Raw genomic sequence first — 16797 nt, forward strand, 5'->3', positions numbered from 1 at the left:
TGCCCATGCTATCATAATTATATAGCTCACCAACTTCAAAAAATACATGAAAGTCATTCACTCAGTATTGAGAATTTTCTTTTTCTCGACTTTATTGTTTGTCTATTGAATATACACTATTCTAATATTGATAATATTATTGCTCAATGGCATTCATATCTTTGTCATCTACATATTGTCGGAACATTTTTGAGAAAAACTGATATAATTGGTTTATCAAAATCCTGCCCTATGGTATGATTTTTTTCCGATTTATGTATGTAGCTACAAGAAGATAAATATCACAATAAGCTTCAAAAGTAAAAATTTTGCTAGAGTTTTATGCAGAAAACAATGAATTTATTATTGATATCTTTTCAAATTTCTCAATTGCAGTATCAAAAATTAATTTCGTCAAATGGAATTCTTAATACAAAATATACAAAAAATTCAAATTGCACCCCGGTGGCAATTTTTCTTCCTAACTTCCTATTTCCAAAATTATATAAATCAATTGAAATTAAATCAAATTTTCCAATTTAGAATGAAATTTAAGTGGAGATATCTTAGAGATTCGATCGCGGCGCGAAAGCCTTACACAGTCATCGCGTTTAAACGCATCTAAAGGTTAATTGAAACGATCTATCTATCCATTGGACATAATTGCTCCAAGGGCCGATGATGAATTACCATCCCCTCCCCCCTCCCCCACGTCCCATCAAACGGATATACCTATAGAAGACCGGGGAAAAGCGAAGGGGAGGATGAGTCGCATTCAAATTTCTCCAAGCCGACCCTCAAATTTCTAGAAAACGGGAAGCGCTTTAATCCCGAGTCAAGATTATAGCTGAGTCACCGTTAATAATATAATCGCCCAACAATTTCACTATAATATTACACGCCACACCGGCTGTCGGCCTCGAATATTTTGATGTGGGGATGAACATCACTCACCCCCTTTATCTCCTTTAATAACCCCAAATGTAGAATTACGAATGCTTATAAAAGCAGTGTTGCTTAGGTTAGAGGTGTATTAAATCACTTTCATCAATAAGAAAATAATGAGACTAGCCATCTTCAAATTGGTGTGTGGATCTGGTGATTAGAACTGATGAATATTTGTATAATAAGAATGGAATGGGCTCATTAGATAAAGAAGATATATGACAACCGTCACTACCCTTAGCTTCGACCAAAAAGTGCACACTAGATAACATTTACATATATCTTAGAACAGTAGTGGTATTTATAAATTATATATGAAAAAAAGGTGTCTTACGAGAAAATTTTTAAAATATCTTAAGTAAGATGTTAATTAGTTATATATTTTCTCAAATTATCTAGTCGAAGGTTTTGAAAAAAAACTGCTCACGACAGCACTATTGAAAAAATACAAACGAGACGATCCAAAAGAAGTGAGATAAACTAAAAAAATTGTATTAATATGATTCCAGAACTAGCATAAAATTCATCTAAGATATAAAGCAGTCTTGAAAGTCTATCATCTTTCCAGAGTCATAACTCTTTAACTTAAGATGGAAATAATCTAAAAATTCAATTAAATAGTGGGAGTTTTAAATTTGGAATACTTGGGCCATGTCATGATGAATTATTGAAGTGCACGAAATTATAAGCATTGGTAATAGTTAGTAAAAATGCTTTTAAAAAAGAACTGAAGTCCCTAATCAATTTGTGCTAATCAGTAGTTACCACCTGGGAGAACGTTTGGTAGAAGCGTTGAAATACCAACACTTTCCATATTAAAGGGTAAAGTAAATGGATGAATGAATCATCAACGGGAGAAATTTCCTGAAGTGCATCGGCGCGGGGGCAAATTTAAATTTAATTACGTCACGATCTAAGCTCAACTAGAAAGCGTAATAGGTAGTAGGTGAAACTCGCGAACAAGTTGTCAAACATTTCCCGAGCTAATTACCCTACCCAGCCTCCCCTGTAGAGTTTGTCATATACACACGTGCATGAACATGTACTCGGCAATTGTGGAGGCATGGATCGCTTCGTTCCGGGAATGCTTAATCGGTGGAAATGGGAAATGCTGGTCTGCAACCACTGTGTGTAGGCAGCGCAACATCCACGGTCATAATTGGAACATGGTAGATCATGTTGCCACAGTCACAGATCGAAAATCAGTTTCGGTCGAATTCGGTACACCTTAAAATGGACTGTGGTTAATTTAAATCTGGTATCGGCTTCCCCTCCCCTCCATGCAAACGGTGTGATAAATTCGTGGTAGGATTAATTATATACCGTAGTGTTTCCAAAATTGTGATGTACAATGTTGAATATTTATTTAAAACAAAAATACAAAAATTTCGATATTTCTGCTTGATTTTATGAATTTAATAATAATGTGTTGAAAACTATGAAACATATTATGAAATGATTTTATATGGTATTTGCCTACATCGAATGATACTGTTGCGTAGGGGTGGGTTCAGGATCCAAATGAAAAAGCCAAAGTCGATTCACAGCATTTATTCAATAATTCCAGAGGTCCTCACGAAACCATCACTCACTCCAGAATAATCTGATCTACCGTGTGTACCTCCTTATAAAAGGCAAGTTGCACACCATTTATGTATATATTGTCTAGGCACGTAAAGGTCAACCGTGGTGAGGCTATTGTTCTGTGAGAACTCCAGCGTATCCTTTGTTCTGGCACTTACTGAGTCCCATTAGCCTGATCCGGGGTATCTATTATTCACCCATGTATGCACTTAGACAGTGCTCTCTCTCTCTCAAATTTCCACGTTACAATACTTGGACACTTGGCTGACGGACATTTGGCTGAACGAGCACTTACCCGAACGGACATTTGGCTGAACGGGACACGGGCCGAATCAAATCTTTAATAGTTTGATTTATTTTATTTATATTTCCCCATGTCGTTACGGGCTGCCCCTGAGCAACATCTATGGTATTAAACTTATAAATTTTTAGATTATGATTTTTTTTAAACCATATTGGGTAGGATGGTTATAGTCAATTTAATGGGGAACCTTTTCATCAATGAATTCAGATAAATTTGTAAACGTATAACACGTACAATACTTCTGTACAATGTTTGACAATAGAAATCGTGTTTAATTCAAATATATAATAATTTTATACATATAATTAAAAAATCTTAATCTATATAGCATACTAGTCGCTTTGGAGCAATCTGTTAAGACGAGTGTGCATGATTGATTAAATAAAAAATAAATAAAAATAAAAAATGTTTTAATGTGTTTGCCTCTGTTTAAAATCCTCTCATGGTGCATTAAAATTAAAATAAATAAATTGGAGAAAATCTTAAGCACCGATAACTTCATGGGTCATATTTTTATTCAATTTTTTAAAGCTTTCCAGCTTTTCATATCTTCCGGTATGTTTCTATCCAAAAATTTGTTCCATTAAACAAAAGCACGTCAATATAATATTGTAAAAATTTAATATTCGAATACCTTTGTAGAAAATAAACGTTTAATCTTTGGATACACTTCTTTGCGTTGTACCTGGTTTGTTTACAAAGGATAACGTTCGATGTTGAAATTCGAGTTAATTCGACATAGTTTGCTTATTTACGTACAACCCAACCAATAAAACATGAACCGACCCTTACCACCCCAGTGCTGAACCGCCCTCTACATCTCAGCACCACCGCTAACATATTTTAGTTGAGGTCGAGAGCGCGAACGACCGCAAACGTTTTTGCACCAGATATTGTGAAACAACCCAGGTCCGCTGTTTATGCCGCGGTCGGTCAAAACTTGCACCACACACACCAAACTGTGAACTTCATGAATAGTGAAAACGAATTTCACATGTGCCGAAGGGTATAAAGTATACATATGTATGTACATTTATATCGAGCTTTCAGTCGTCATTCCTGGCAAATATTTTGACAAAAAATCTTCAAACATAATAATTACCACAATCTTCTTCTAATGTCGTTCTTCTGGCGAATGAACGTGGTCCCTTCCAAATGATTTTAATAAAAAAGAATTTTTATTCTTTTTATATTTAGCTTTAAAGCTCTGCCTCCTTAAATTTCTAACTGTATGCTCAAATTATTGTAACATATTCCGTTTGTCACAGACATTATTATCAAACTAACCAATAGATTTTGTGACAGAATCACTAATAACCATACTGACCCACTATAAGAAGTAAAGAGTCTCGGCGATTACAACAAAATGTCTATACCCTTCATGTATGTATAAACACAGATTTCCTTAACACAATCTGCTTTAGAGAGTCTTTAGTTAATATTATGTAAAAAATGTATTATGATTATTTAATTATAAGAATTGTAAAAAGGTTTTTGAGCTCTTTTTTTCCTATTATGGTATACTAAATTAACATTAAAATAATATAATATTATACTATAATTACTAATGGAAAAAATAAAATTGTAAAATAGAAAAAAACCAATAGAACAGAAGCTATTAAAATAGGTGGAATTTCGAACATAATTTATTAATAGTAAAAAGTATTTAAAAATCAAAATCCCAAATAATAATTGTAATATTGTGTTAAAAAAAACATGACCCAATCCTCAATAGCTTTTTCACTAAAATACTTTGATTTTAAAATTTATTTCAAATATCAAAACAAAGCTTCATTTGTGAACTATAATTGTTGCATTACAATCATTATTTCATTCACCATTCAATTCTAGATGAAGGCCTCTCCAAAACGTTTCCATTCGTATCTATTTGGCACAACTCTCATCCAACTCACCTCACCCATTTTTACTTTATTTTTTTTACGTTTATTATATCTCCTCAAAATGCCAAGCATACATAAAGTGGTACATAATTCATAGAGTACATTGGGATTTGTTAATCATTTAGGTGTTCAACTAACGTTAGGAAATAGATATAATTGACAATTGAAGTTGCATAGATGATAGTTGTGACAAAATTAAATGTTTACATATTCTACCCATGATGACAGAATTGTAATACAATACGGTATATTAAAATCCTTTAATTTTCTGTTATTCTTCAAAAAGATTTTTGTATGCACTTTGATCATGTTTTCAATATTTTTGAGTAGCGTTTTTTTTTTTAAATTCATTCAACATTCGAGAGAAATCGTTAGGGAAATGATACAATTAAGTATGACAGTTCTAACATTTAAGTAAAATGCTAAAAAAGATGTGAAATAAAGTCTGCCGTGGTGATATTACATCATCCCACAGTGCGTCGTCGGAAAATTCTCTCCATAGAATTGAGGAATCGTCAACGCAATTTCTAAGTTAATTTATCACGTTGATCGAACAATATGCGCGCTACATCTTCTATGTGAAGATTTGCGCGCATGTAATTTTTTGCGTGCGTAGGTACGTTCGCCTTGGGCGGGTAGCAAATTGTTCGAGTACGCCGCTGTGATTGATGACTCGCCCCGTTTTCATAATCACTCCATAATAATTAATTGTAAATTATGGCGGGGGCGTACACCTAAACAGGGGTGTATAGGATGGGGTATCTAGGAAAGCGGGGGGCGGCATTAGCGTTAATTGTCGGAGAGTGCAGGGGCGTGCGAAACACCGCACCGGGGCCAGGGGAGCGATCTCGCAACAGGAACTCATTAAGGCATCCGGTTGATCGGAATGGCCTGTGGTCGAATGCGAAAGCGCATTCAATGCAGATTGCATCCGAGAATTAAATGAAGAATGAACGGCGTGCGTGCTTTGAAAATAAGAATTATGAAAACGCACGCGTATATTGTATTGTGCGTTTAATTGCTTTCCATTGTGAGGTTGGATTTTAAATTATAAAAATGCAAATTAAAAAAAAAACTAGATTTTATAGCCGTCATATAAACAAGTGACGCCTATAAATCCGAGATCATCTTTCGCATATTTATAAAACTCATGTCGTTGAATAGAATATGAATAACGTTTCGTAATTTTGAGAGTTTTCTTGGTGACTTATAGACAGCCCACAATATTGGATCAAAAAATGCACATACATATGTATAAAATTCTATACTACCTTCAATTATTTCATTTTTACTGTTAATAGATTATTTTCACTATACATCTTAGATATATTCTAATAACTAGTGATTCAATGATCATCATCCATTTTACACACTATTTTTCTTCATTATATTTATGTTTTTATCTTATTTTAATGTTAGAATATACAGCATAATAATAAAAAACATATTAAAAACCTATTTAAAGTAAATAATACATTATATTCTTATATATGTAGTTCTACCTACAGACTCTTTGAAATAGACGATATAAATCAGTTCATTAAATGTATTATTAATTACAATGTCGTTTTACAAAGCCAATATTGCAAAAAAATGATAACAAAAATGAAATAAATGACTTTTTTACAACAACTCTCGTAATTTTCTTACATTCATTAATACATTTGTAGTTCTACCGATAAATGCAACAGGTAAATCTTTATTTTATTACAAAGACATTAATTTACATCACTTTATATCTAAATGATGCTGAAATGTTGTCGATGTAGTTAAAATATAAATTAATTAAGCATAGGTACATGAAAATTTCACAAATCATATCAATTGAATATCATATAATAACTAATGACTCTTGAAATTGGTTAAAATATGATAAGAATACAGCCTTGCTTTTATTTTCATTTAATACAAATTTTTATACATTGATGATAATACCTAAGATGTATGTATGTATAGTGAAAATAATTAATAAACAATTCATTCATCATTGAAACTTATAATTTAAAAATTTTAATATTATAGAAAACTTCTACCCCATAATATTTGAGATATTTGAGATCAGTATTCATATGGGATAAGCCTTCAAGTACATATAATAGTCGAAAATTGCGAAAATTTATATGTAATTTTAATCAAAATGTTATTTTAAACGCTTGCGGTTGATTTGCCGCCCTGTTCTTACGACGACCTTATCTAACTGAAACGCTGCACGCCCCTGGCTATATGGCGTATAGCTAAAGTTACAAGCTTAAGCAATATAAGTTATTCATTATGGGACTTAATGAACCATTCACCACCATATTATTACTATCAAACTTGCCTATAACGACTTTTGAGCGTGTATCGCGAAGGCCTATATTATGTACACGTAGAATAGATAATTTAGTTTAAAATTTATCCGATGTGCTAAATTTTCAAGCGAAAATAAAAAAAAATCGTTTCATTTTATTTCACGAGAATCTCAATTAACAAAATTTCTTAACAAGTCACCTTTTGAACACATTTTTTTCAGCGCTTGTTAAAGGTGTTGTAAGGTGCTTTTATCAGCAATTGAGATACCTTAATTAATATTTTTTTTACGAGTGGCGAAAGAATTTTATCGAAATTAAGCTTGTTGAAAAACAACGTTTTGCAAAAATGAAGAAAACAATCGCAAAACTTTCGCATCGACTTCTACATAAATGATATGTAGTACATTGAACTTTTTTCTCACTTATATTTCAATACATTCAATTAAATAAATACGTATGATTTCAAACTTAATTGTAACATATGCAGCCACCTAAAGCATAACGAAAGTTTTAAATGGACATTTCGCATTATTACAAAAATGAAACATTAAAACTCGGCCCATAAAAAATAATATTCGTGAATCTTTTATTGTACTCATGAGTGTATTGCACGCTTAAAAATTCGTTCTCTAGTGAACTTAATTTGCATTGAAAAATTTTATCACATAACAAATACAGCGATTTTGTATTATAATTTAGCTTTTCCTCTCGGTATACATATGTGGGGTACGTACTTATAATCATCTAAAAAAATCTTCTACCAATGGCCGATCGTAAGGCTATCCCTACGGCGTCTTTAAATCAACCCCCTAAACCTAATTTCGACTCTGATTTATGCCGATCTAGAGGACTCGGGTCCTCGAAAAAATATAAGGGGACAGGTAAGCGGCTTACCCATCAATAAATATCACATATTATTGCTCTCACTAAAAATACGCTTCAGGAGAAAATAAGGGAAATATGTTTTCATATGGGGGAAAATAATATACCTACATATTTTATTTCATTTTTTGTGATTTCGCATCATAAAAATGTATGAGTTTGAACGAATATTCTATGTGAAGACAATTTTAGTGTAGGCGTGTACATAATATATATGTGTCGACGTGTCCCATCACTTTGATTTTCGTTTTGACGTGAATGAACCCTTCACCCTTTTACTGTCATTATCAAGAATGAACTTAAATTGCGCCAGTCTGTGCTGTTTATAATATAGACCGTGAACGTGTGTCTAAGTTCTTTAGAATACAAAAAATAAAGTGGAAATTTCAATTTTCAATTTATAGTTCATGTCCATACAGTTTTAAAGAGGTTAAAATTGTTTTAGAAAATTGACAGGTTGCGGTCAAAGATTCTAAAGCAGTGTTATTTTTAGCGGAAAATACCACAAATGACATTAAATTTTATTTTGATCTTTTATAATATACTAGTGGTTTTACCCGGCTTCGCTCGGTATTTGTAATATAAACCACTTAAACATGGCTAGTCTAATAGTAACATTTGTTTGTAAATTTAACGCCACGGATTCTATGAACCAAAACTTACATACATACATACAAAGTTTCTTTCGAAATTATATATTAGATATGAGGAATAATTCATCTTCTGATATCTACTTTTTAACGTATAAAACTTATCGTAAATTTTATATTTAAAATTACCATAGTCGTAACTGAAAACCAAAATTATTTTCAATAGCTAACTACCCGAAAGCAAACTTTGACAAATTAAGTTTTAAACTTTATGGTCTGTAACAGAATCATTACTCATCTTACATAAATATTTAATAAAAATTGAATAATAAATAAACTAATTAAAAAAATCATATGTATTATACATTGTACAATGTACATATACATATTTATTTTGTATATACATATGAAATATATAAAAGTCGTTTTTCACACGAACTTTTGCAATTTTTCGTTTGTAAATCCGATATTTTTTCTTCAACATCAATTTTCCAGACGTACATTTTATTTTGAAAAATATTCTCAATTACCACTTTACAAGTTTTTAACTAATATGCGCTCTAATGAATCGTTTAATTTTAAGTCTTTAAAGCATATGCGAAATTTTTTGAGAAGGTATCGCGCTGTCTACCAGAAAAAATAAATACTCAAGTTTAACTAAAAAAAATCTGATAATAAAAATACCAAGACCAAAATTATTTCACTCATTATATTATGTACAAACACCTTAGCTTGGGATTCCTATTTTTTGTCTTATTTCTCCAATGAATTTGTTGAATGCCGCGAGCGAACCTATTTTTTTAATAATTTTAAATTTAGAAAATTCAAATTATTTTTATTTTTATTACTTATATTACAAACCATCATTTTAGCTCCATTCCACTAAACATATACATATGTATGCATAAATGTATTATAGTTTTTTTTTAATATTTAAAAGGTGACATATCGTGCATGCCTGATAGCATCACAATTGGTGATAAAGTAGCGCAGAAGTCGATATTTATTTATATTTAGGACAAATAATAGACATGTCCAGTAGTAATGAAAGAGAAATAAAAAGACGTATGAAATTGGGATGAAGTGCATTTGGATGAATGAATGCGGCTTTTAAATAAAAAATGCCACTTTGCCTGAAGATAAAGATATTCGATCAATGTGTTTTGTCAGTGATGACGTATGGATGTGAAACTTGGACATTGAACGCCTTGTTGCCACACAAATTCCAATGCAAGTTGCTACTCAAAGAAGTATAGAACGTTGTATTCTTCGCACAACGAGGAAAGATAAGAAACGGAATACGTGAGTGAGGAGTATGACAAGGGTAGTGGATTAAGTGGATAGAGTGAAGAGATTGAAATTACAATGGGTGGGCCAATGAATGGTGAACAAAAGAAGTGCTAAATGATGCCCAACAGAATGCAAAGGGTAGACGGAATTAGAAAAATGTGTGGGGTGACATGGACGAGAGTTGTGCAAAACAGAGACGAGTGGAAGCGTGGTGGATTGTGAATGGCTGTAGATGATGATGATGATGATTTATTTATTTTTTTATTTTTATTTTACATACAGACATATATACAAATATACCAGGAAGGCTTAACAGGTAAACCCCAAATGCACCTTCCTGGTCCACATAATTATTACATAGATACATACATGTAAATCTAACAATATCTGACATCTATGGTCAGATATTACAAACATCGTATTAATACGATAAATAACGATGAATAACTTTCATGTAACAATACGAATTTTATATTCGATAAACAACCACAGAGACATCTATGGTGAGCAATATGGCGAAACCTAAGATATAACAATAACTAAAGGTTCGCAACAGAAAATTGGGAAGGAAACGCCAATTTTACAGGAATCGTTTCAATGAAAATCAGAAAAATCTTGACAAACCAAGGTCTGGCCAATAGCGAGACTTCGAACTCGTAACATCAAGTACGAGATAATTCAACATTCACCACTAGACCACGCTACTGGTTAAAATTGATGATGATACGCATACCAAAACTAAACTTAATAACTTACAATTTTAAACAGTTCCCCAAATATTCTCTCAGAATTCAACACGTATACATATGCACACAATAAAGCGATAAATAATACACATCGGCAGTGAATCTATCGAATTTTCCCGAAGACTAAAAGCCGAGAATCGCTGCCGCACGACCAGCTAGCGGTCGACCATAAAAAAGCCCCTATTTTATTCTATCGTAACGGGGTAAAAGCTCCAGAGGATAAATAACCTCAAAGTTTAGCCGAATCCATTACGCGGGGGTGAGGTCACGTGCTATGTTAACCATAAAAGTTTGTTTAAAAGAGTGGGTCGCGTGGGTGTGCGACCTACAAAAACACACATATTCTCACACCTCGTCGCACCCTGAAGAGTGTGTACGAGACCGAACCCCTCATCCCTCCCCATTCGCACACCTATGTATGTAGTGCCGATCAGAAAATCCCCGCACAACCTCCCGACCACTCGGCAATAAACGCTGGCTGGATAGTTAAAACGACTGTGTGATGCGGACGGGGGTGGGGGTGAAATTTATCGTTCAAAAATAAAATTAAAACGCGTTCGCAGCAGCAGCAGCATCCAGGCCGACGGTATTATATATCTTAACGCCCTTTACGACTCGTGCCATTTTTACAGCGCGTAATTTCATACAACTTTATTGAGACGACGCTATCGTTTTTCGAAATTGTTAAATTGTACGCCCCCCTACTGTAGAACGTGGCAGGAATGAATGCTTTCGCTTTTTCATACCATGTTGACGACCGTTTTAAAGGGGGTTTTTTAATTCAATATACATCATTGTTATTTAAAGTCATTATTTGGAGTTTAATTTTGCGACAGACTAATGAATTCACAATGTTAACTCTGTAGGTCGATGTTGTACTTCTTTCTACGTAATATTCACTCATTTAATAAATAATGGGTTGACGGACTATTGACCAAATGCACACTTGAACGATAGACACTAGGCTGATAGACGCTTGGCTGAACGGACATTAGAACAACGGGCATTTGGCCTAACGGACATTTGACCGAACGGATATAAGGCCGAGGGGCATTTGGCCAAATGAAATTTTGAATTGTTTAAATTTATCAAAACTATCATTATTATTATAGAATACTGTTCGGAATTGTACAGTGGTAGTTCGTCGACCTCAATTGTTTCCCTAATTGATGATGTCAGGGAGCCTGACATATTGACATCTGAAGTTGTAAATGCCATAAAGAAACTGAAATGTAAAAAGTCTCCTGGCAGCGATGGTATACAAGCTGAACTTCTGAAAGAGCTTGGTGAAACTGCGATAAAGGCGCTATGTAATATGTGCAACAAGATCTGGGTAAACGGAGTATGGCCGAAAGATTGGGTCAATTCAATATTCATTCCCTTACACAAGAAAGGATCTACAAAAAAATGCGAGAATTACAGGACCTTAGCCTTAATATCGCACTCTAGTAAAGTATTGCTGTATATAATTAAAGATCGTTTGAGCAGTTACCTTGGATGGCAAATACCGAACGAACAAGCAGGGTTTGTAAAAGGCAAAGGGACGAGGGAACAAATACTGAATATACGTCAACTCATTGAAAAATGTCGGGAGTTTCAAACTCCAGCCGTTCTTTGTTTTATAGACTATAAAAAAGCTTTTGACTTTGTGAACTGGGACTATCTGTGGAAAGTTCTACTGGACATGGGAGTCCCCATGCATCTTGTAAAGATAATACATAACTTGTATAATGATAACAATGCAGTAGTTCGAATCAATTCGCTAAACTCGACAAATTTTCGAGTACAACGTGGAGTAAGGCAAGGGTGTATATTATCTCCAGACCTATTTAATATATATGGAGAGTATATAATGCGTAGAGCACTGGATGGTTGGAAGGGTGGAGTGTCCATTGGTGGTAAAAAACTATCCAATCTTCGGTATGCGGATGACACAACGCTCATAGCTAATAATCATGAAGAAATGGCCGAACTGATCCGTCGTGTTGAGACAGAGAGTAATGTGCTTGGCCTCCAGATAAACCGCCCCAAAACAAAAATTATGATAATTGACCGTCACCAACAGCTGCAAAACAACAACTCAGCTTTAAACGGTATAGATGTGGTTGATAATTTTGTCTATCTGGGGTCACTCATATGTAACAACGGCGGCAGCGAATTGGAAATACGGCGCCGGATTACATTAGCAAAATCGGCAATGTCACAACTAACGAAGATTTGGAAGAATAGAGCCATTACAACTGCTGTCAAAATCCGTCTCGTGAAGAGTCTCGTTTTTTCTGTCTGCCTTTATGGTGTCGAGACGTGGACCATGAAGGCGGCGGATAGACGGAGAATCGATGCCTTCGAGATGTGGTCCTGGAGACGGCTACTGCGCGTGCCTTGGACCGACAAACGCACGAATGTGTCTATTCTTGAAGAATTGAAAATCAAGGATAGATTGTCAACAATATGCCTGAAAAGTATATTGCAGTTCTTCGGCCACATTGCACGAAGAGGTGAGGAGAGCCTGGAGCGGTTGGTTGTGGTTGGTAGCGTCGAAGGCAGAAGAGCCAGAGGCAGATCCCCCGCACGCTGGACTGACCAAGTATCTGCAGCGACGGGCGCTTCCACGGTAGCAAGTCTTCGCCTGGCCGAATTTAGAACTGAATGGAGGCAGCTGGTTGACCGCACATCATAGTCACGATCCTCAGTGATGAGGGAACCGACAGCAATATATCATTATTTCAGTGAGTTTTGAGTAATTTCGATACACAATCGGTCAAATATCCGTTCGGCTAAGCAGCCGTCTGCCTAACGCCTGTCGGCCATGTGTCCATTTAGCCAAAAGTCAGCGCACAAACACTTTTCAATGGTTAAATAATCCTTGCCAAATCATATTAAAATGCGGAATATCAATCAGCTCATGCAGAAGATTTTAAAAATTTAATTTAAAGATGAATTAAAAATTCTGAATATTTAAGACATTTTGTTTTAAATTGTTTTTATAGCTGTACTCCACACTTTATGATTTAGAGTCAACATATATTTGTTCATAATCTTTAATCACTCAAGATGTGTTTTAAATTCAAATGATTCATTCAAATTCTGATAATAGAGCCTCGATTTATCTGACAGGTTATTTATTTATTATTTATTAATAGTTTTATTTATTATTTATTAGATTAATAGTTTTGGACCATTGTAGCATTACTGGAAGAACCTAATGCGCCACAATGGCCTACATTTAACAAATATATAAATACAAGTAAAAAACAGAAAAATTAGAAAGCAGAAAACATGGTAAAATAAAATAATAATAAAAAAGTAACAAAAGGAAAATAATAATACAATTAAAAGAGTACATAAAAATGTACAAAGGTGAAAGAAAAAGTAAAATAAATCAAACAAAATATGAATAAAAAATAAAATCACAGCGAGGCCCAAATGGAAGAGAGTAGATTAAGATTCCACTCATAAATCACATTCAAATTAAGAAAGTAATTATGAGCGCAGGTTACCAGATAAATATGTTAAAATAACATCCGATAATCTACGCTCCCCAAGGTGGAAAATATCACATTCAGGGACGGCAGCAACGATTTCATTGATGGCAGGATGTTATATTTATGTATATAAAAATGAATATTTTTTGTATATTTTTCAAAATCACAGTTTTCAATTTAGCCATCAGCATAGGTCGGTCGTTGCGTTTATGCTAACGACCGAGAGGTTCCCGGTTTCAAGCCTTGGGTTGACCACGATTGAAAAGAATTTAATTCGGAAGTATTTCCGTAGTCAATTTATCTGATTTCTAATTATGTTAATGTACCTGTACTTCTGTAGTTTATTAATTTATCTGATTTCATTATTAAAACGGTTCCTCGTCAAATTGGCAAAACCATCCTACCCACTATTTGAATATGATTTCAAATGTATAGTCTTATACGTTTATAGAACCCGGATTGACATATTAGGAAAATATAAGTTTTATGGAAAAAAATCCCTCTCATTTTAATTTACATGTCTTGTCTTATTGACTGTTAATAGGTTTTGTGACAGGTAAGAGCGATTTGAAGATTTTTTTCTACCTAATAATTTTTTCTAAAATACTTGCCCGAGAAATTTCGGGCAAGTATTTTAATTTTATTGAGTAACAACAGTTTTCATTCATTAAGAACCAGTAATCATTCTAAATGATCTGAACTCTTAAAGCATTTTTTACCAACTTTCACTTTCCTAAATAATGAATACCAGGTGGATTCCATCGCACGTCAAATATTAACAATATAAATTAAAGGTTTTTTTATATTATGTTTATTTATTTTTATAAAAAATCAAAATTGTGTAAAAGGTTTATATTGTGTAAAGGTTTTCAATCAACGATACCCTTAACCATTTTACATAAAGGTTTCAACTTTAATTAAAATTTAAAATTGGAAAGTATTTTACGTGTAGTAAATTCTATTAAATGATCAATAAGGGTAAAGGTTTTTATTGCAGGATTGATTGTATATAGTATATACAATCAATCCATTTATTCCTATATACATTTATTATAAAACGATTTTAATATTACAATATGATAAAGGAAATATAAATCGGATTTACTATCATATGATATATAAACGAGATATACTTATATAAATAGTTATGTATGTACATAGATGATATATTAAATCTGATAAATGAAATAATTTTGCGGGTTAAACCACGTGAAATTTTTATATTACTTCAGATATAATATAATGTTTTATCATCAGGTATACGATAAACAAAACATGTTTATTTCATGTAAATAATTAAATGTCACGCTTTATACGTATGAACATATGATTTTGAAATAAACCTCCCGCTCTTACTCAAATATCATCGCAGAATAAATTTTCCCGAGTGCGAATTTTCCACCTGTAAAATAAATTGTTAAAAAATAAACATAATTTTTCATCCGGCAATGTGACCCATATGAATAATAAAAGCGAATAACGTTACTCCGGTATTTTTTATTATCATTATTTTTTTTACGTACAAAATCTACGAAAAAGGTATGTACATATGTACATCATTGGAGATTTTTCTGTACGAAAAAAAATGAACAAAAAACCTGGGAAATACTAAAGTTTACTCACAGCAAAATCAGAATACAAAAATTAAATTTTTATATGTATTCTAAGAAAACAGTAAAACTACCCAGCTTCGTGTCTAGATTTGGACACGAGGCAATTTTCTCCGTATCGTATTTTGCATTGAAAGTTTTATTAAGTTTTTACGTATGTTTACAAGCCTTACATTAAACAGAATCGTAAGTTATGTGTTACGCTCAAGATTACTTTTTAAAGTGCTAAAGTTTTAAACGTTGTATTAGTGTCAGCTTGATAATACACGCAACTACTCTTAATAGCTAAGATTTCCACATAATAAATTCAAGAGGCGGACGAGGGAAATTCGAAAAGTTTCACTACGCCACAACTTAAACGAAGAAAAATGTATTTTTACGGTCATATACTGATGTCAAAATAGACGCAAACGTATAAACCTAGGAAAATCTCAATATTAAATGCAAAAACTCTTCAATTACTTTATTATATAATAAAAATATAATTTATATTGGGGAAATTAGGGTGCTTCGATTACCGCCATCTGAATTAATTTGAATAAAATATGAAATTGTTTATTTACGAACGTAAACGTTCCACCCGTATCATCCGATCTCTTTTATACGCTGCTTTTGAATATTCAACGCATTTTAAATAATTTTCCCGGAGTGAAAATTTTGTTCGAAAGTAAACAAGGTGGATATCCCGGCTGCTCTGCTCATTTCAGAGATGACAATAAACATTCGCCATGTTGTTATCATTAATTTATTATTGTTTAATTGAATCAAACTGTTGTTCTTACATTTCGCTCGAACGATAAACACAATCTATTTATTTGATTGAAGTTAAAGATCATTGTTTTTACATGAATTTCATATCTTATCATAATTTTGTTTTCATAAGAGACAAGATGTATTTAAAATTAGTACATGATTTGATTTTTAAATGATTTTTATTATTACGAAATTACATATGTTCACAATACATATTATATCTATTTTAATAGCTACTGATCTACTGATCATTTTCTATTTTACAATTTTATTTTATTTGGTTAGTAATCATAGTATTATATTATTCGAATGTTAATGTACAGCATAATAGGAAAAATTAGTACATGAAGAATCATAACATTATAGGTAGATTCTTTGAAAATGTTTATCGTATATGTATATAGGTACAGTTATATAAACATATGTATGTAGTTAAA

This window comes from Arctopsyche grandis, chromosome 6 (assembly GCF_051622035.1).
Source record: "Arctopsyche grandis isolate Sample6627 chromosome 6, ASM5162203v2, whole genome shotgun sequence".
NCBI classification, from domain to species: Eukaryota; Metazoa; Arthropoda; class Insecta; order Trichoptera; family Hydropsychidae; genus Arctopsyche; species Arctopsyche grandis.